This window comes from Hylaeus anthracinus, unplaced genomic scaffold (assembly GCF_026225885.1).
Source record: "Hylaeus anthracinus isolate JK02 unplaced genomic scaffold, UHH_iyHylAnth1.0_haploid 4, whole genome shotgun sequence".
Lineage (NCBI taxonomy): Eukaryota > Metazoa > Arthropoda > Insecta > Hymenoptera > Colletidae > Hylaeus > Hylaeus anthracinus.
This window is the reverse complement of record NW_026535289.1, coordinates 3409926-3431832: the sequence shown is the minus strand read 5'-3', so window position 1 is coordinate 3431832 and position 21907 is coordinate 3409926. Positions and strand designations below refer to the sequence as shown.

General features: G+C 36.9%; 1 long non-coding RNA gene across 1 annotated transcript; it reads right to left on the bottom strand.

Moving 5' to 3' along the window:
* Positions 1-19416: 19416 nt before the first annotated feature.
* On the bottom strand, positions 19417-21647 carry LOC128894526 (uncharacterized). Its single transcript, XR_008461587.1, has 2 exons — positions 21372-21647; positions 19417-20646 (listed from the first exon to the last, which is right to left on the bottom strand). It is a non-coding gene; the product is annotated as an uncharacterized LOC128894526 (long non-coding RNA).
* Positions 21648-21907: the final 260 nt, after the last annotated feature.

Genomic DNA, 21907 nt, shown 5'->3' with positions numbered 1-21907 from the left:
AAACTAATTACATTTAGGAATAATGGGACTCGTAGAAGTTGTTGACCTAGAGTTGACACGAAGAAACTAATTTCATCTGAAGATAATGGTACTCCTAAAAACTTGTGTCGATGCTTTTTACTCTGTACTTCTTAGTTAAAATGTTTGAAGCATTTTATCAAATATTTCGTTAGATACATATTTCATTATAAAAAATTCTTTTATATTCTCTCTTGGGGATACAATTTTCAAAAACTCTTCCACAAGTCTAGTTCAAACTGAGAGCATTCTAGGATAACCATCTCCTAGAGAATCTCTATTTTTGTTTTTAAATCTAACATGCCCACGGAACAAACTAAAACTTCTAAAAAATGACCCACTGTGCCATTTTTACCACCCGATATACACAACCAAAAAAATATTTTCTCAGTCCTCAAGGTACATACAAAAATCATCTAAAAGAAAAAGTCAGGACTCGCATTCGTATCCTTGGAATTAATTCCCCAAATTAGATCTCACATTAGAGCAACTCGACTACCCCTTAAAAATAATTATCTCAAGAAACACACACTGATAATTTAATAGCAAACATAAACTCTTCGAAATGATATCGTGGGGCACGGTTAAGGAAAGCAGACACGCAAAAAAATTCCGAAGAAATATTTGACACCGATCCAAGCGCAAGGCATGACGAAAGAACCCCAGAGCGAGGCGCTCCGCGAGTGCCGATAAATCGTTAAAGCGTTAAAAGCGTATAAATCTAATCGCAAATGAAATTTCCGCGCAGAACCACCTGACCGTTAGGGGACGAGGTCCTTCTCATAAATACCGTCTGCGTCCACGGGTCGAAGTCATACGAGATCGGTGAGCTAACATCAAGAATCCTCGATCTTGGTCCTCGCGGGCTAAGTGTCGCATTCTTCACTGCCCGTACTCGTGGCTACGAATATTTCACGCCGCGAGATATTATTTACTCCGCGCAACAGGCATATTTATATTGGCGAAAATATATATGAACTCCCGCAAATACCCCGCCGTCCGCGGGGGAGCCTTATTTATATCGAGGAAGCGAAACGCATCCGGTTAGAAGTTACTTGACACTGTCCGCGACTCGGTGCTCGAATATTCACGCGCATCCTCGCAAATCTACGACAATTTTCCGCTCGCTGCGAGGCTCCGATCGTTTCTCATTCCCTCGTCGTTCGTAATCTACCAATGCTTTTTTTTCTTTTCGTATTTCTTATGAAATTCTAAGCGCGAGTGTCATTGTAGCAACGGGTTTCCATCGACCGCGTGCATCGCGGAATTAACAGCTTCTTCGTACCCTCTGACCCCTTGTAATCGTCGATACACGCGGGAGACGTTGATATAATCATTCTAGCGAGGAATTTTCATTAACCTGAGGATGGATATTATTTCGTTCGAACCAAAATAGTAGTGGATTTATTTGGTTATATTTGAATAAAGGAGGAATGGAAGTCTTGAAAGCGACGTGATCATTTTGCACGGCACTTAGCAATTCATTTTTCGAAATTGGTCTCAAACCGTGGAACAGGGTATGGTATGACACTCAACCTGTGTGATCCAAAATTGAGTTGGGATACTATCTAAGTCGTGGGATAGTACAAAATCTATTGATAAAATTATAGATTCCTATTTTAAATAATTCTAAAAATATAAGAATGAGAAGTTTTTTTTAGAGAAAACAGACTTTCTGACCCTGTTTTCACTAGTAGATAAGGATATAACTATCGACGATTCCTTTTCATTTCATTCATTTATTTAAAGTGCGTAACTTATATAAAGTTATTGCACTACTTCTGACTTATTACTAGCTTATTTCCATTATACTTATTATCGTCTTAGATGACTCCTGCATTGTTTTAATACTGTTTGCAGTATCTTTTACTTCTCATCTATTGGGGCCCGCTGACCCCCCTCTAGCTCGGGTACCTCGGGGTTGCTAAGCCCGTACTGTAGCTACAAACACCGCTACAGCCTCTGAGGGCTTATCGACGATTGGCATTTCTAGATCATACTTTCCTGTTGTTGAACTTGTTTTAACATCAGTTGTAAAGATATGAAATTAAAGACGAAATTTAAAAACGCATCTACGATGACCAAATGCATAATTTGAAAGATAACCTCAAACAAAAGTCTATTTCGTCTTTAACGAAATATTATTTGTATCTAATTATTAAACTGCGGATGTTCATGCAAACTCATATTTTTACAAATTGAGATAATGAATTGAAATTTAAATGAATCCCTAACAGTGTAACATATATTTTATTGCTGATATTTCATATATTTTGCAGTTATTTACACCCTCACACATCTTCCTATACTTGCATTTGCATAAATAACCGCAGCCAGCTGGCCGTATATTTTCCCCCTTCAACAGTACAATCCTCTCAAATATATTTGGATACTCCGTCTATTTTTATTCACCCTCCGTACTAATATTACAATATTTTGATAATATTTCACGTGGCTTATTCACTAGTTACGACCATCATTCGTTCACATCTTTCAGTTATGCGTCTCCTGTTGAGAAACCCTGATGCAGAGTTTCTAGCTCTAGCTCGACCGTTTCTCGGAGCGAGGAACGAGATGTAAATCTCCGAGCTGGCTGGCTGATACGTTTATTTTCACCGTTTGCCAGTTCGTCTAGAAGGCTAACAGCAATTATGGCGTTTATTACGTGTCTGTAACCCGGTCGCAGCGTGAGTTCGTGAAACTGAAAAGCGACGTGGAGCGCCAGAGCGCTATTTCGAAACGTCTTCTCTCGCGTAGGAGACGATGCCAGGTTACAGTGTACCGATGGCTCTTCAAATCTGTGTCGTGGAAATATAGATTCTGGCCTATAGAACATTATAATTATTCAGAAGCCATTTATATATATTTATATAACTATCTCAGGAATTTTTTTATTTCTTCACTATGGTTAAAATATTTTCTATGCTTCTAATAAAATTATTCAAATTATAAAAGATGTAAAATGAAGATGATCAACCTGGCTTATTTATAGAAACGATGCTTTAATATAGTTCAAATATATATGCTAATAAAATCTATTGACGTGTTAGTCATTCTGATTTTACATGTTCTATAATAGGAATAATTCTATCAAAAGCATAGAAAATATTTGGACAACAGTGGATCAATAAAAAAAATGTCTTCATGAGTTTTGAAACTTTCATACAATCACGAAGCTTTTCGTTACTTTTTTTTCTAAAAAAATGCAACGCAAAGACTTCGAAACGGTTCAAGAGTTTCGAGACTTCAAGATTGGTCAAAGCATTCAAAATCGACCGACAGTTTCAAGATCTTCCGGTATCGAGCAATGCCCAGTATCAGGGAATCTTGACACGATTCGCATCTGACGTCACAGATTCAAAGCGTTTCAGCCAAGCCTTCGGCCCACCGCTGGCGCTGGTCGCGTGTTTCGAAAGGCCTGCGTGCATTGGCTCTCTGGCACGTTCCTCGCGCGTGACATTTCTTTCGGATAACCCCTGACAATGTAACCGATCTGTTTCAAAAGTCAGAGTCGATCAAATTATCGCGCGTATAAATCGCTTTGTATCGTTTGAGGAATGATTAATTGCCCGATGGCGATGGCTCGCGTGTGCCTGAACACCCGATAAACTTCAAGAGTGCCTTACGTCATGTTGGACATGTCTCTCTTGGACTCGAAGACAGAAACCGTGTAGAATTAAATGAACGTTAAGTCATTCGACTATTCACCTTTAATCGATGTATATTTAGTGTTTAGGAGCTAAAAGGAAATTATTGAGACGGTATCAGGACTCACAAAGGACATCAAACAGGTCAGAATCTGTTATTTTGGTAAAAATCATATACGTTTGACTTCAATTCACGATTAAAGGGCGAGACTTACCCTCAAAGTTGTGAAATTAATATTTTTGATATTAGAGAGGCAAGGAACAAATCACTCTAGCAATATAATTTGCAACCTATTTCAATAATTGTCACCAAAAACTTGTAGTAAGACAAAATGATACAAAATTAAGTAGTTATAAAAAGAAGTTCAAAAACATGAGTCAAAAATTGACTTGGTTGATAATTCTGGAGTTAATTAATTATCTCAAAAATTAACTACAGCTGGAAAACCATAAATAAATGACGATGAAGTTGATGCAAAAGTAAGTGCATTAATGACAAAATTGCAGGAGAAATAATAATACAGTGGTAGATGTATGCATAGTAATACCGTAGAGGAATAAAATAAATAATATAAATAGAGTACAAATTTAATGAAATTAAATTAATGGAACAAGTAAATTACAAAAAAAAAAATCAAATGAAATGGGTGAAAAAGTGAGTTACAAATAAAATAAAACCAAACAAGTGATACGACCTAATGCGGGGAGCACGGGAACAGGCATCAAAGAGCACCAGGTCGTTTTTGTCCTCGTTAGGCGGCATTCCCGTTCCTAATTCGACCATCCACGTCGCTCCGCGCGCCTCCAGTTGGCACAGCGTCGCTGTTAGGGGCGAGCCTCCGTCACGATTTGACGGCAGAATACAGGACGAAGCGACGGATTCCGTATTCGTGGCGCGCCTCTTTTGCCCCGTTCGTCGCTGGATGGATTCCAGCGAGTACGAACTCGGGTTAAAAGCGGCGTTTCCGATGTCCCAACGCTTGTAACAGCTCGCTGGAATGCGCGGCAGCCTCTGATACGGATCTCGCGTTATCCTGCCCGCTGATCTCCTTCGACTGGGCTCAAGCGATGAAGATGTTGGAACGCCGACCGCTTCTCTCGCGTCCGATAATTTCGCAGGACTTTCCAACCGCGTGGGTTATCGAGAAAATAAATAAATCGTGAATTAGACCTGTGGACTCTTTTCAATTCAAAGGTCACAGGTCGGTCGAGTCAGTGAAGTCGTTCAATACGTTGTTGACACTGGTATTTTTAACACGTTGATGGCCAAGTCATAAATAGGTGCTTTTCACTGAAGATCCAACGAAATTAATTCTTGAAGTTAAATGCCAAGAGAACGAATTTGACCAAAATACTTGAATTTCGATGAAGTTATAAAAATAAATACCACGATTAATGTTTAATTATGTAGTTTCCAATAGTTTGTAAAAATCAATTCGTGGTGTTCATTGAGGGTATCAAATAAGTAAATTACCAAAAAAAATTGAATAAAAGAAATGAAAACTACAGCTGCAAAACCATAAATGTATGACGATGAAGTTGATGCAAAAAGAAAGGTGCATTTAAGGTGCTCCGCTACAATGATGTGATCGAGTCTATTATAACTTGAACAGAAGAAAATTAGAAAAATGTTCTATTATATACGACATAAAAGTGAGTATGTACACAGAAATGTAAATTTCAATTTGAAAGTAGAATAATTAACTTCTTAATGAGTTGAAAATTTCTTGTACTACTAATTTCTTGACATACCAAAAGTAACTATAATTTAGATTGGAGAACATTTTTTAATTCTAACTTTCCAGCTCAGTCAAGTAAATTTATTCATTGGCTACGGACTGTGATTGAAAACCCGAGCAGCTTCCTCATTTCCTTTTCTATTTCCTTATTTCTTCCTAATAATAAAATAACCACGAATATTTAAAAAACAAAAATATTCTGAACAGATGATTTGTGCGCCTCTGGATTCTCGACGGTTTCATTGCGAATGGCGATTGTGAGCGCAACAGGAAGCTCATGAAAATATATAAAATATTACCGCAGAATGCAAATTGCCTAAGAGCTGAGAAATTGAGTTGACCGCGAATGACATATGTAACTACATGGATTACTTCATTTCGTATCGTACATGATATACGATACAACCTATAAAAACGTACATAATCATCTGCCAGCCTGGCAGTGCCAGGGGTAGTTTGTTATTCATAAGTATGTGTTACGGCCATCTTCCTATCTGTTATGAATACATATTACACGTCGCGTACGTTACATTTCCATTAATTAAATTGTCATTCTTTTCTTCAATAGATTATTAATCATGATTGGTTGAAACTTTCTGGTCTGCTGCAATCATATTAATACATTTTTTCTGATACTTATACGTTACATATTTTCTAAACCTGTAAGCTATGAGTTTTTTTTTAGTAATGTCAAAGCGACAATCAAACAAATAGTTATTCGAAGCATTGTGTATTAAATAAATTATTAACATTTAGAACGAAGTTTTGAAGCCTAAATTCAATTTATGTAGAGTAAAACTTGTGTCATTCTAAGTCTAATAACCTTTTGTATTGTTCTATCGAATTCTTAAGTTGTATGGTACTCTAATTTCAATTATTTTTATTTTTAATACAGTTTAGTATTCTGAATAGAGCCAAGGAACCGAAGGCTGAGCAACAGTAATATTAATTAGCTATGAATAAGCTAATGAATTGAATAGTAGACTCCTTTCAATTTTTATTAATTTAAAAAAAAGTAGTTTGTCTTCGAGGAGGTTAAGAAGTATTTGAAAGGAAATACAAGAAACCGTTTTACCAGTCGTCGACCGGTCTATGCCTATAATTGCACCTAACGCTAATGGAACAATGAATGGTGTATAGTGTCAAAGGCGAGTGCAATAACTTTGCACTTAATTTATCGCGGGTTGCAATCATCGGGAATTAACTCCGCAACTGACCCACATATTTCCCACCGGCTGATGGATAGTCACTGAGGTAACCGCACGGCAGTCACCTGCTACCAGTAATGGACAACCCCATAAATGGTCTTCATTGGAATTGTCGTTCTCAGCTCAAGAAGCGGCTTCGCATTGTGTGTGGTTTCACCTTAAGCTTGCCTGAAACAAAAAAAAGAACCGAAGACTGGCTTGAGAAAGCGTTACGCGCGAAGGCAATCAGAAATTCTTAGATTTTCAAATTAAAATTGTTTAGAATAATTATCTTGAATAAATCTTTGAATATAGATCCTAAAATCATTCTACACAGTAATTGCGCTGGTTACTTGTGCTTTTAATTTGCGATAGCGGGACACTCGTACGGAGAAGTGCGTGTCTGACACTTGCAGTCACTTTCTACTAGCGAGAATTCTTTGTTCGGGATGCAAAGAAAAATATCCAAAAAGCTTCAATACTCGTAAGTAGAAGTTTTTTTACATCTATCGTTATATTCTAAGAAGGCAACAAACTGTATAAAAAATTGTAATTGTTTAAGCCTCATTTGAAGTAGAAATATCCTTCCTACCATGAAAATACTATCTTCTTCCAAATTGTATAACCATATCAAGAACATTATTTCTCTTTTTTACCCACGCAAAAATATTTGTCGCACCACAAAGATATATTAAATAAGTATTAAAAACCAGAAATGGATCTATCGTACAGTTTTCTTGAAATAAATTCCTAAAGAAAAAGACAACTATTCCCTTTACAAAAGTTAGAGAAGCAAGAATACTCGAAGATTTGAAATAAGATATTTTCGAAATTGCATGCTACTATTCTTCCTGTTGGCGAGGAAGGGACTGGTGGACATCGTTCGAGAAACGACCACTTCCCCCTGCGGACACCGAAATAGATATCCTATCGTGACATCCTATGACAACGCGTTCGTGCGTAGATTAATCACGAGGTGGTAATTAATTAATTTTGCGACCAGACAAGCACCTCGCCTAGCGGCCAGAAAAATCAAAAGCTCGATGCATCGTAAGGAATAACTGATAATTTGCTGCATAAGAACTTGTCGGCCATTAATACGCCAAGAAGTCAAGCCATGTTGGTAAATCATCGATGCATTTTTGTTATAACAAGTGTAAATATACAAAAATATACAAGGAAGCGTATATATGCATACATATACAAGACATAAAAAATAAAATACACGTTACTATATTTAGGAGACAAAAGTATGAATTTGCATAAACGTCCAGAGTCTAATAATTACAATTAAACGTGAAAAATGATGTCGTTAAAATGTCCGCCACTACTAAAAGGAGTATTTTATTCTTAAACGACTAAATCCAAAAATTTCAAATCTTCCTATAAAATCATACTTTCATGGTAACATAAGTTAATAGAATGTAACAGAACATTTGATTGTGCTGTATGGGAACTTGTTGGTCATTAATGCGCCAAAAATTCAGGTCTGTAGGTAAATCATCAGCGTATTTTTCTATATTGACGTTGCATTAATAGCCGTTTAGGAAAAATTATGTCGACTTGATTTTAAGGAATTGCCGGAAGTATACCGACAAATTGACTTAATCAGGAGTCGTAAAGATACGTTCGGGACTCGGTCGAGCTTCAATCGTGTTAATTGACGCGAATGGTCCGCTGGCGACGTCGATTTCCTTGGTCGAGCGAATGTAAAATATGAACTAACGATTATAAGAGAGGTCGCAAAAGCTTATTGCCCTCTTTTCCTGTGCACGTTTATTAGCAAGTGTACGTACTTTATTGCGGATAATTGCCATGAGCAGGTTTATATCTGTGAGCCAGAAATCGTGTCAGACTTATTATCGGCATCCGGGAATTCCGTTTTATAATTGAATTATTACTAGGATATTCGATAGATACACAAAGTGAAAACCAAGAATTATATATAGAAACGTGTTTGACCTGTATAATGCTTGTGAAAAATTTGATGTAGGCAAACTTTTAGGTCCAAGGTTTTATGTTGAATAAAAGTTGAGGTTTCCTTGGTGAGATGGCAAATGGACTGCTTTATTTTGAGTGTATTATGCTACTATTGATGGTGTATGTATATAAGATTGTAGTTACTTATTAGAAGTTTTAAAAAAGTGGAGCTACAATGATACAATTTCTATCGTAGAATGTATTTAAATATTTGTAATAATATACAACCAGTATTTGATACTCTACGAATGATTAGTTATAGGTCATATATGTATAATTAGGAATGCTAAGATGTACATGGCAAAATAATGATATTTTAACAATATTATTTTGTCATGCCATCCTTAGCATCCATAATTATTTCTTTACTTATTGAAATTTTGTTAAATATTTTTTTTACATATTTCTTTCCCCATAAATGTCAATTCACAATCCATTCAATTCTAGAACTCTTACCCAACAACTGTTACGACTACATTTCTAACGTTCTAAAGTTCTTAGCCATTGAGTAGTTGACAAATAATTGTCGATCGCTAAACAAATCCGCTTAGTTCAGCTGGATTTTTCCGGCAGGAACAAGATCCTGGAGAACCGTAAGATGGAATAGATCGATTCGATTCGGTGATACCAGTTATGTAACGTGTTAAGTATCCACTGGTGCGTGGGAGTATTAACACGCGTCTTGCCCTCACGCAAAATCCTCGGCAGTGATCGTAAAAACTCAACAGACGTTTATATTTCCTGTTTACGATCAGAAATTACGTCAGTCCGACTCTACATCCGCCATGCATATTAACCATCGGTGGACCCAGAGTATACACAAAAGTGGACAAAATTTTAACTCAAGTGAAGATATTAAGTAATGTGTAAACTATACAATATTTTCATCTAAACTTCATCGGTACAAGATGATTCAGTATTTTTTATTCGATGGTATTATGAATAAGGGTACTACATACGTTTATTCGTTGAATAAAGGTAACGCTAATAATTCGAACCCTTCTAATAAAGCATCAAGATAAGGTGTATTTATTGAATTTTTCAATTAAATGATTTGTATATCTACAATGAATGATGGAATTATAATTATGAATTTTTCATATTACAAATAGAACGAAACTGATTCGGAAAATTTCGTTAAAAACTTTCTTTCTTTTTTAAATAAAAACTTCGGATTCCGCCTCGTCGCGAGCCCCCGAGAGCAGGTTATGCATTGTAATAAATATACAACAAAGCAACGGGTTCGTCGCGCAACAGTAGCCACGTTTCTCCACCTAGTCGGACGTGGATTCGATCACTAAATCAAACGTAACGTTGTTATCAGAGGCGATAAACTTTACGGTGATATTTATTCGTCGCCACTGGACAATAATCCGCAGATAAAGTCGGGATTTGCATTTTCCATACTCGAAAACGTATCAATTATTGAACTATCCACCGCAAGCTTGTTTCTCTTGCGAGGCGATTTTTCAGCGATAAACCGGACCAGTTTCCATTCGTGTCACACGGAGATACAGGTGCTCGTAATGTCACCACGAGCGGTGGGAAAAATTTACGCTGCGGGGTGGTAAAATGTGAAGCTAGTTTTTCGAACGACGGAATATAATAGCTCGACGCGGAGGAGAACGTGTTGCTGGTCGCCGCGCGAAACGAATTGCTGCTTATTGCGAGAGTAAATCGTCGAGACCCCCGTTTCGATATTTTATAGGAATCGAATTTTATCGTGGAACGACCTCGCAAATGCCATACGCATTTTTTGGCGAGGTGAAATAATTTTAAAGTGTTATATAATATTTGCTTGTATTATCCAATTCCATGTACGTTTTACTGTTACATCTAATTTAATTTTAAACAACTTTATTTTCTATATTTATTACATTTTACAGTTCGCTCATTACATTTACTTTTGACTCCTTTTATTGTGAATATAAATCCACGAAGAAAATCTTCTGGGAAATTTAATTTGGGACAGACCGAGGCAGGTTTTGCAATTAGTTTATTTAATATTGCACAAGGATGTATTGTAAATTAAAATAAAAAAATTCATAGAGTCTCAAATAATGTACATTAAACAAAAAGATAAGCAATGCAACTTAACTGATCTCAATGTACTTCTAAAAAAAAAATTATAATTTCAATATGTATTAAATAAACTGCTTGAAAAATCTACATTGTTTTAATTTTCAATATTGTTAAGCAAAAATTTAGTATTATAGCCAAATGAATGCTCCATTCTACTCGCATAATTATAGCACTACGATTTAAAATATGTCAAAATTTAAAAAGAACAATCGCAGAATTAAAGAGAACTTCATAAAGAGCAATCGAACAAACTATTAAAAGAGATCTGTGTTGTGCTATTTATATTTGAAAACATGCTAAAACGACGTTGCAAAACTTGCTTCCCACTTTGTTATCGTCGTGGTGAATTTGTAACGCGTACACGAATATGCATATTAATTATTTCGAATACTAGAAATATGTTTATCGACGAACGAAGAGAATATTTACGTTGATAGCCAACGATAATGTCTGCGTATATCACGAGAGGGGGATAATGTTGCGTAACTTTAAATGCCAATTTCCAATAAAGCGTAACGTCGCGTTTTAGAAAACTTTTTCTTTTCCTTTTCTTTTTTATTAATTTCGCTCGCACGAACCATTTATCATCGAATGAGTAATAGAAAGAAATTCCTTTCAGGTAGCCGTGGTGCCAGTAATTGAATATCTATTGCAAGCTGACACTATATAAGCAAGTGTTACATGTTACACATTTCCTATCGTAAGATTTGTATTCGTTAAACCGGATCTGTCGATGGAAAGAGCAAGGCACCTGTTACTTCGTGGTCGTAAAAGCTGAAGGTCTGTCAAAAAATGCGAAACAGTATTACCTGTACATTCTTCGAAATCCAGAGGAGAAAGATACTGGTTGGTTGCATAGTTTAAATAATGGTAGGACGTTTACATATTTCAACTAATTTATATCCTCTCACAATAATGGTTTCAGAGGCTACTCTACTTCAAACTATTTTAGTTAATTCCTACTAGGAAAAGAAAACATTAAACATTTTCTTTCATAACAGATGTGTCAATAAAATTTTTATTTACAGTTATTTCTCAGCCTTCAATTAATATCGTACTCAACAAAATCATATAGCAAATGCATTTAAATGGAGTAGTTACTCACTAACCCCCTTAGTTAAAATATCCTATCCGAGGCAATTAATCGATATATTTCCTGTCTGTATACATGTTCCAAGAAATCATTTATCCTATCATGAGATAATTACTCAATAATTTAATGTTCGATAAAGAAAAATAAGAATGTCACAAAAAATGAAGATTTATACCAGAGATTCAAAAATGTGAGCAAATTCGAATCACTCAAAACAAGTAAACACTATTGAAGAATTTAGATTTCTAATCACTACACTGCCTTTAATTCAGTAAAGCCATCGATAGAAGAAACGCGATAAAACGTAGAATTCCTCGTTGTCGTGTACTCGCGGAACTCGCCGTATCTTTCCACGCAGAGGCGAAACTTCAATAGACAATTAATTTTTTCATCAAGCTAATGAGAAACGAAGTTACGAGAGACACGATGATTGAGCTCGTTGAATTCTCTCGTTGAGATTGAAACGCCAGATTGCGTTTTCGACGAGAACCGCAGCCCGCAGAACCGCGTGCATCTATTCCACGTTGAAAGGTTAGAGCCAGCTTCGAGGCTTATCTTTCAAATTGCTGTCATTGGTTACAATCGCGGATTACGATCATTCGTGTCTACGGTAATAAAACGAACTATTTGCATTTATAATTCATCCCAAGCCGCCGCCACCGCAAGAAGGTGCAATCTCAACAATATAGCGAAAACGTTCGATGCCTGATGCAATTATTCAACACGAAGATATAGACCATAGGAAAAGGTAACACGATGGAGGAAGATACATTATATTCCCTATATATGGGTCAAAAGTTTGGGATCATTTGTATGGTTTAGGGATAAACATAAAATAGAAGCCCGATTTTTGAAGGAGTAGTAGCAAAATTATTCTTCACTTCGTATTTAGTATTTATAGTCTTGTTGATATTCTAGGGCATTCTGTACAGAGATCTATTTCAGAATTTAGTAGAATCCTAATCTGCGCCTCTTCAGAATAATTATGTGTAAAGTAAACATAATCAGTATAAGACAATATATATTCTGATATGAAATAGAGTATATTTAAAATAAAATAGATAAACATAGAAAAAAATTTGTTTTCAGAGGAATTCTTCAACAGTAATTAAAAATATATACTATCACCGTATAGAAATTCTCCAAAGTATATAATTAGCACAATCAGGATCTACATCAAAGTCCAAATATTAAATCAGAATAAATATTATTATACAATTTAATATTATATGTGATATATATCTAAAAATTCAAACAATAAATTTAAATACACAATGAACATACAGAATGCTCAGGAAAGTCTAATTACAACAAAAAGTTCACAAGAAAATGAATCGAAAATATAAGTACAAGTCTTTATCTTTCATGTAGTCTAAAATAATACGTCAACAGAATCGTTTAATTTTTACGCCAAACTATGTTTGACTGATTTTAAAATGAAGCTAGATTCGTTAACTGGTTCACTGTTAAACCTCAGATAATTTGGCACTCGTGCACACGAAATTGCTTGTCTCGATCTGAACTCGCGCACAGACGTTTCAAGTACTGGAACGCTTGTTAATGTGTTAAGATACTGAATAAAGAAATTGTCAGGCTGTAAAACAATTTGTTTATTATTCGATCGCAACGACCGGTTAATTTAAGGCCCACGCCTTTACCTCTCACGTGGAAGCGGATCTTCAGCAAATTGCTCCCAGATCGACAACGCGCGACGACGTCGTAAACTTTACTCCCTGTTTAATATTCTCGACACCTGTGGATCCTTTTATTGCGCATTCTTCTGCGGCAGAAATACGAAAAAAGAGTTCAGGTATGTTTATGAACAAGATTAGAGCATCGAGAAGTATCGTTAATTTGGAGATCGAGACCCTCCCACAAATAACATCAAGTCTTTTGGGGACTAGCCTTATCGTTTCAGACTTCACTCTACGACGCTTTAAACAACTTTTATGTTCTATAAAAATGTTATAACTGGAATTAGCGAGGCTAGTATAATGGCTTTAAAAAGTGTCACCCCAATCATTTTATTCGAGAGACATGTCCATCATTAAGATTTTTATGGTAGCTGTTAGTGTCTACATATTCTCCATTTCTATAACATGAAGTGTCACTAGGATGTTGCAAGAACTTTTTTTCGAATGAAAAAAGGATCGAATACGGTATAAAAGTATTTTTGTAACGGTAGAAGACGAATATAGTGAAATAAAGATAGAGAAGTTTTAAACATTAAACATATTCTGCTTTTTCATACTTGACACATTACAGTTTATTTATTTTTCCCAAGTAAACATTTCCTAACTTTCGTCAAATCAATCTCCAATTAATTTAATTTCCATTAGGTAACAATCATACAAGTGCTACGGCACATACATATTAATGAACTCAAGCCAACAATAATAAAATAATTCTATGTAATAATAATACGTTATATACGTCAAACAACCTATCCGCGTACCAACTTGTTGAATGGGCGCAGCCGAGAGCCAGTGCTTCAAATTCATGGCGAGCAAATGGCAACCGGTCGGGATTATTTACCGTTTCTACCATTGCCAGATGAGATTGAAGTTAACGATTGTAACAGCGGATACTCGAGACGCTGTTCGTCGAAAGTTCTAACGCGTGTTAGGCACGCACAATATCGCCGGCGTTTTAGTGGTGTGTCGGGTGGGCAATTCGTACCTCGTACGCGATTCTAGTGGTGATTTATCGACACCAACAATACCGTTTTGCGTTTATGTCACTGTCGAGCGCCGCGTAATTGCCGCATTTTAAGTTAAAGCGCGCAACAGTACTTTTTCAAACGGCGCCACTAGATCATTTTTTTTCCACGTCGACGTTTCCGTAATTGCGACGGGGGAAAACGGCATTCAATTCGCGACCACCGCTCACAGTTGCAAATGGACACTCGTGGCTGACTTTAAGAGAGGACTTTCCCGGGGATTTTATTGCGAAAAATTCGTGATGAAATCGCGGCGAACTGACGGGCAAATCGTTGTAGAGATACGAGCTAATGCGACGAGGAAAAATAAAGATTCTCATGGTTTCGAAAGTGGTACAAAAAGGATGATTTATTTGAGGACATTTTGCCTGATAGGTGAAGATATAATAAAAATAAAAATAGGATCTTTACTTCTTGGGTTGGCCTCTTTTGCTCGTTTTATAGTAATTAGAAGTAAATTTTCGGAGCAATATGAAAATTATGCGTGTTTTATATGTATAGGGTGGATACACGTACAAAATTATATATGTAGTAAAATAAAGACAGTATTGTAAGTATCTTTTATTTGCTACATGTTTAATTTTTTTAGAAAATGGTGTATGATTTATACATATACATACACATGTTATATGTACACAATTATATATATAGTAATATAAAAGATACTTATAATATTGTTTCAAAAATTAATTTGCCTTGGCATTATTATGTGTCTATTTTAAATAATCTCCTTTCTCGATTAATAATCAGTTTTTTGGGGTCACAAATAGTATTATATATTATTTCAAAAGTATCTTTGTCATTTTTATTAATGTATTCTTTTTGTGCTATTATTTTTATATATTTTTTCTTTCTTTTTATATAAATACGTTGCTAAAAATGAATCATGCATACCTGTTAATTTTCAAACTAAAAGAATGATATTTAATGTTGCTAGAATCACCAACCATAACAACACAACAACAACAACAACAACAAAAGTGTGTTATGTCGTACAACAACCTTAAACCTTATCCCTTCAACCTATTTCACTTCTATTTCATACAATTTTATATTATTATTCTGACTCCAATTGGCAACTAAACTTATTCATTAAATCCATTTAAAAAATAAAAACAGTGAAGTTCTATAGAATCGTATTTCTTGCGAATAATTGTACCAACGTGCAGCACCGTCAGAACTAATTTTTCTGCCAAATCTAAAAGCAACCTATACCAACCATCGTGACTCGAAACGGTCGAAGCGTTCTCGCAATCGCCCGATCGTCGATCCATAATAAATTTCATTATTCGCGATTAGCCGCAATTTTCACTGATCGATTTCAATCGGCCAATTCGTTACGCGATATCGACGCGGAGATATATCACGATACCAACAATGAGGGCTTTCTCTCTGCGCGGGGGTTTCAGATCCACGCATAAAATTATGATGAATCGCTCTCATTATGCCGTCCATTGAAATTCACCTCGACGTGTAAGTAGACAAAAGAGGAATTCGTTTTCTTCGCGAATTTCCATATAGCGAGCACACGCTTATGATTTAACGGTGATTTATCGACCGGTCGCTGCCTACAATCCTTCAAAGCGTATTTACATAATCCATTCTCAGCGCCGAGAATGACACACAATGGCAACGCGAACATTGCATCGCGGAACAGGAGAAAAAGATTCGCAATAAAGCGGCGCTGTACATCAAACCGCCGTAAATTATCCTCCATTTGGCAACATTATATCGGCTCCTCTGGCCAAGTTTACCGTCTCTATACACGACGTTTTTGTCCTCTTAGGTTTCAAGATTGCGCTCGCTTTTTGCCGTGTACGATTGCTTGGAAACGGTAGTCGAATCGGAGGATATTCCATGTTTCTCGTAATGGGAGAATCGGATTGAACGTGTGATACTTAGAAAGGTTTCCTTTCTCTTGATATCTTCGAGCTAGAGTGATCAGAGAAAAATAGTATACTTGGAGGAAATTTGAAATCTAGATCATATGTGACGGACATGTTTGTTTCGAACACCAACATACATTTCAAGATATAAAACATCTTTTCTCACATGTATAATGTAAATCATACCAAAATTTAAATTACTGTCAGTTGGGTACCTTTAGACTAAATCGTAAAGAATATACTCATAAATAAATATCTTAAATCTTCTGTAATAATCGTTCCTCGAAATCTAAATTCAGACCACCGCAGGACAGATATCCCCCAAACCACCATTCATAAGAAAGCATCACTTCAAACTATCTCAAACAGGGCTACTATTTCACTAAAAATCGACATTCGACCAAAATAAAAATATTTCTGTACTCCACGAACTATGCATATTCGTGTACCCTAGGCTCAAGTTTCTCGAGCATGTAGCTTCGCTGCAATTAATTAGCTAAGTAGCGCGACTATGCTACGCCTCCGAGATGGCGTAACCCCTTTAACGATGCTAACGTCTTTTGATCCTTTCAGCTCTTTCGCAAGGTCGGATACGTTTTTTTTTTCGTCCCGTTCACCACAGGGCGATCGATAATGTTCGTAAAACGGGAAACGGGCCTTTCACAGAGGAAACTCGAAGCAGACAAGTGAAATGGATTTCAGGTAATTCATGTTTCCGCTATTGCCTTGGTCGCGGTGTCCGGCGAGCGGACGAGGTAAATTGCGACAGGGAAACGGTTCGAATGATAAAAATGTCGTTCGCTGGCCAACGAAACCACTGCGTCGCGTAAGTTCGCGGTAATTAATCATCGTTCTGGTAAGAATTACAGAGGCGGATTTAGCAACGATCGCGGTTCACCGTAACGAGGAAATTAAATACAACCTGAGTCGCTGAGAGATCGTATAACAGGAGAGATGGTAGATTTCTGTGGAAAATTCAGTGAAGAATATGAAAAGAAATGTTCCTTTCTAGCAGTAACTTATCGAAAAACTCAGTTTAAACCCTCTGACATAGTCTTTCCTAAAATTTGTGGTCTTTTAAGATACTCGAAGGAGATCACGTTCATTAGAACTTACGCCAAGCTCCAGGGAGCTTCGTTCATATGTGTTAACTTGTTTAGGTGATTCTGTAGTTTCTCTTGGTTTGTATGAGTGATATTTAGCTTTCACTTCATTCATTTGATCAATTTCATTCTCATCAATCCTCTCATTATTTTCATTCTAAATTTAACTTCGTTAGAGATTATGAGACCAGTAAAAGGTAAAGGGAAACGAAAGGAAAATAAATTTAAAATTAGTGAAAAATGAACGGAAAATGCAAGACGTTAAAAAATTCTATACTACGACACACATTAAATTATCTAATCTTTGATAGCTTCGAGAGATAATTTTAACTTTGTAACAATTTTCACGAGTTTTAACTTGGCAGCCAACGTGTTAATAACAGATAGTACGAGATAGTATTCTCGTTGAGAATCTCTGGTCTCAAGACGAGTATCGTGGTTCGAAGCAAAGTAAATTATGAAAACGCGTTGCGATCCCCAGGGGGGATGTTTATAAAACCGACTCGTCAGACGACGCGTTAGACAGCGTTCGAGTAATCGAATATTCGATTAAACGACGTTCGGATACCCGAGATTGTCCCGTGGCCGAGAGGAGATAGATTATTCACGTACGTTCGAGTCACCGCCGGTTACTGGTTTTGCCTGACGCGCTGACAAAAGGCGTACACGTAGGCAACTGATCACGCATTGCACGCGGTGTTTTATTCGCTACCTACGAGCGGGCGTGTATGTACCGACTGCCTACTCAATAACCAGACAGCATCGATTAATAAAATAACAATAAAACACGGGGCCTGCCTACCTGAATCGCATACGTAAAAGATCGACTGGCGCGTGATTCCGGTTCTCGTCACTTGGCCCCCGGCTTTTTCGCTCTCCAAACCGCCTTTTATGACTGTTTAAGACCGCAATCGTGCCTCGATATGTTTGTATTATAATCGCCAGAGACGACGGCGCGGGGACGTCCGCCATTTCTTTTTCTCGCGCGCTATAAATTCGTTTTAACGCTCGAGCTAGACGACAAAAATCCCTCTTTCGGCGGATCGCGCCCTCTAATAAGCTTTTTATGTATCTTTTGGTCCTTTTGCGAAATAATCATCGTTTTTCTTTTAATTTAACGACAACTTTCTCTTCTGTGCATTTTCGAGTATTCAGAGAGTATTAATTTAATGTATTCACATGTAATCGTGATTTAATGGCGTTCCATCGCGAATATAAAATGTAGGGAATGTAAAACCGAATCAAAAAGTTGAAATAACGTGTGTTGTAAACGATGTGTACAAGAGTAGTTTACAAGCAAATAGTATTTCTTGTTGTCAAACACAATTTTTGCATATTACACGTACACTTGATAGACTTAGCCAAGACCATTCGACTCAATTGTATGAATTCACGTACGTGCCCCAAGTAGATATGAAATAAATTTCCTCGAGAACAAAGCCTCCAATACAGAAACTTTACTGCAAGTTTTCAATTTACTTTTTCACGAAGAATCGTCTAAAACTTTTATCATTGACGTATGTGACTCTATGGAAATTCCAAATTTTGTTTAGCATAACTAACTAGCATCTTTAAGGCAATTTTGTGATATCGCTACTGATAATTTAAATTTTCTCAATTTATTCCATAAATTCAGTTTATGATTAGCTTGACCGGAGTTATGATACGTGTTGTGCACGACACCATAGTGGCGCCAGTGGAGTGCGAAGGGTTAAACAATTACTATCGTATTACGCTCCTCTGGATCTCCACGTACCCCGCACGCTGGTTAATTAAAATTAACGATATATACACGTGGCACGGCCAAACGATCAAGTAAAAATGAAAAATGCATGCTATAATGTGCTATTATGTGTAATCAAGACCGTATCAGGGATATTATACTAACAAACCGAGTGGCCGATAACGTGATCTCCTCGAAACTAAAAAAGTAGATTAGCCTGGATGAAAGGAAGGCGGGGCTCGTGAATCGCTTCGCCGTTATTTATTAAACAAAGATTTATAAGCTTTTCGTATGTCTAGCGCGTTACCGGATACGTTACGCGGGAAAATCATTCCCTTCTACCTTTTCAGAGGTCTAATTAACAAGTAATGAAATCTCGTCATTCCTTTCGTTCTTTTCATTCTAATCATTCCTCTCAATCAATTCATTTTTCCATCACTTCGTATTCGATCAGTACTTTCATACATTACTTTCGTTTGATTATCTTATCAATTTTCTTTAATTTTCTCTGTTTCATTTCTCATTCATATTATATATTATTTTCATTAAATTGAACTTCCACCTTCCTCTGTTTCTGCTCATCAATTTCGTTCACTTGTTATTGTCCATTGATTTTCGTGCGTTGATTTTCATATAGACGTACTTTTAAAGTAGTATTTCAATTCGCCTCAATGTTCTGAATGATTAGAAACAGCACTTTATTATTTAATGATTATCTTATGGTTAAATGATTCTCTTTCTACGTTATACTTTTAATAATGTCCAATTTTGCTGATCTCTTGCACTCGCAACGTAAAACTTCCTCGACTTCTTCCCAACTTGGTCGATTCCGGTATGCTTCCAGCGCGCTATCGGATCCGTTACGCCAAGCGCGGGAAAATCACTCCCTCCCAGCTTTCAGTGAAGCAGTTAACAGGTAATGAAATCTCCTACGACAACGTACGCGCGACACCGAGTGAAACCCGATGCCCAGAAATGAAATGCAATCGTATGGATCTCGCCAGCCGCTGTCGCGATTCCCTTTCGTTATCCACGTTGATAATGGCCGATGCCCGAGCGCACGGGTGTAAGTACGTCAAGCAGGATAATTAGAAGCGAAGGTGCGCGTGGGTTAGGTCTTAATTGCTCATCCCGACATGAATTATCCGGCACACTCGTGGCTGAAAGCCTTCCATTGTCAGCCGAAGGAAGTGGAAGCGTCTATCTGGCCACCCGGCTGAAAAACCTGCCGCTCGCATGGGAAACTCTTTGTCTTGGGTCGCAGACACGGCCGCTTATCGTTGCCTCGTTCCATAAAACTCCGTTACCTGCCGATGCGTTTAATTGTTTATTTATATATTCCTTAACGGGGCAATATCCTTTCGCGTGGTGGACGACATAAGAATGCGTAGAGCAAATCGTTTTTAATCATCTACGATCTAAGACCGTGTGAGGTATGTCTGCACTTGTAACGAAGGATTAATTTAGACCTAAAAAATAAAGAAAAATTACCTCCAACAAAAACCAATTATACTGCGATATCCAACATGCAAAAAAAAAAACTCTGGACACCCGTTTGCATTTCAATATTGAAAGAATTAACGTTATTATAGCTAAAAGTCGATTTTTATATTGTATCCATATCAACACTTACTAAACCATCAATTTGATTAAATTTCAAAGTAACAGGTTTAGGTTGTTCTCTACGTTCAATTTCAAATTTGAATAAATTATATCTCAGTAATTTTGTTTTCTATAACATGTCAAACTTTTAGCAACTTCATAAATTGCAATTTGATTTAAATTGAAAAAATTCACGGTGAAAATTTGTATGTTCGATAAGAAGCTGTGATGAAGTTACAAAATTTTTCTACGTTTTTCCTAAAACTAGGGTGATCAATTTAAATCAAGCCAAATCAAATGGCAATCAAGTGAAGTTTTGTCGAAATCCTAATTAAATAAATCCATGGAACAACTACCTTAATCTCTTCAGGGGCGATTTTCTTTTGTTGTTCTCAAATTTTTGTTCTTTTCATTATTGACAGTAATTAAAATTATAAAACCAAAACGTCCACATATATGGCCAAGGGCGTGAAGAGGTTAAGGTACTGAAACCTCAAAAATAAAAGTGTTACTTTTGATACCCAGTGTATCAAATAAATATATCAAGGAAATAGAGCGTCGTCGAGTATTTAACATCTAAAACTGCGCTTACCTTGTCGTGTAACCGACTCGACGAAGTTTGGCGATTTAACTAGACAAGTAACGAGTAGATCGCAATTACTCCCAACCATCACGTGTCATTAACGATTTAGCATTCTGAAGTTTACGTTAGGCGTGTCGTGCTCATAATTGCAGGAATTATTTCGTATTTGCGTTCGCTTCGGCCACGTTATCTTGCTAATTGCCCAACGGTGCGGGAACCGTGCAGAAAACGAACGCTGAGCTTCGTACAACAAGCTCGATCGTTTACCGACAACTGGATGTCACAAACGCGTTTTCCTGGAAAATTGAATGCTCGAAATCACGGTTGTCCGACAAAGAAACGAGTCTGGCCCGCGCACGCGCTCGTTTCCTCTGATCTTGTCAATCACGCTGACGGCAATTGTAGCAACAGACAGATAAATCGGTTGGCTTCACGAAGAGTAGGCATGATACGGTCTTGTGCTATTGGAACATCAGATAGCGCGCGATTCTTAATTAGTAAAATTTACAAGCCTGTTCTCTACGTAACGAGTGGCGTCTGCGAGG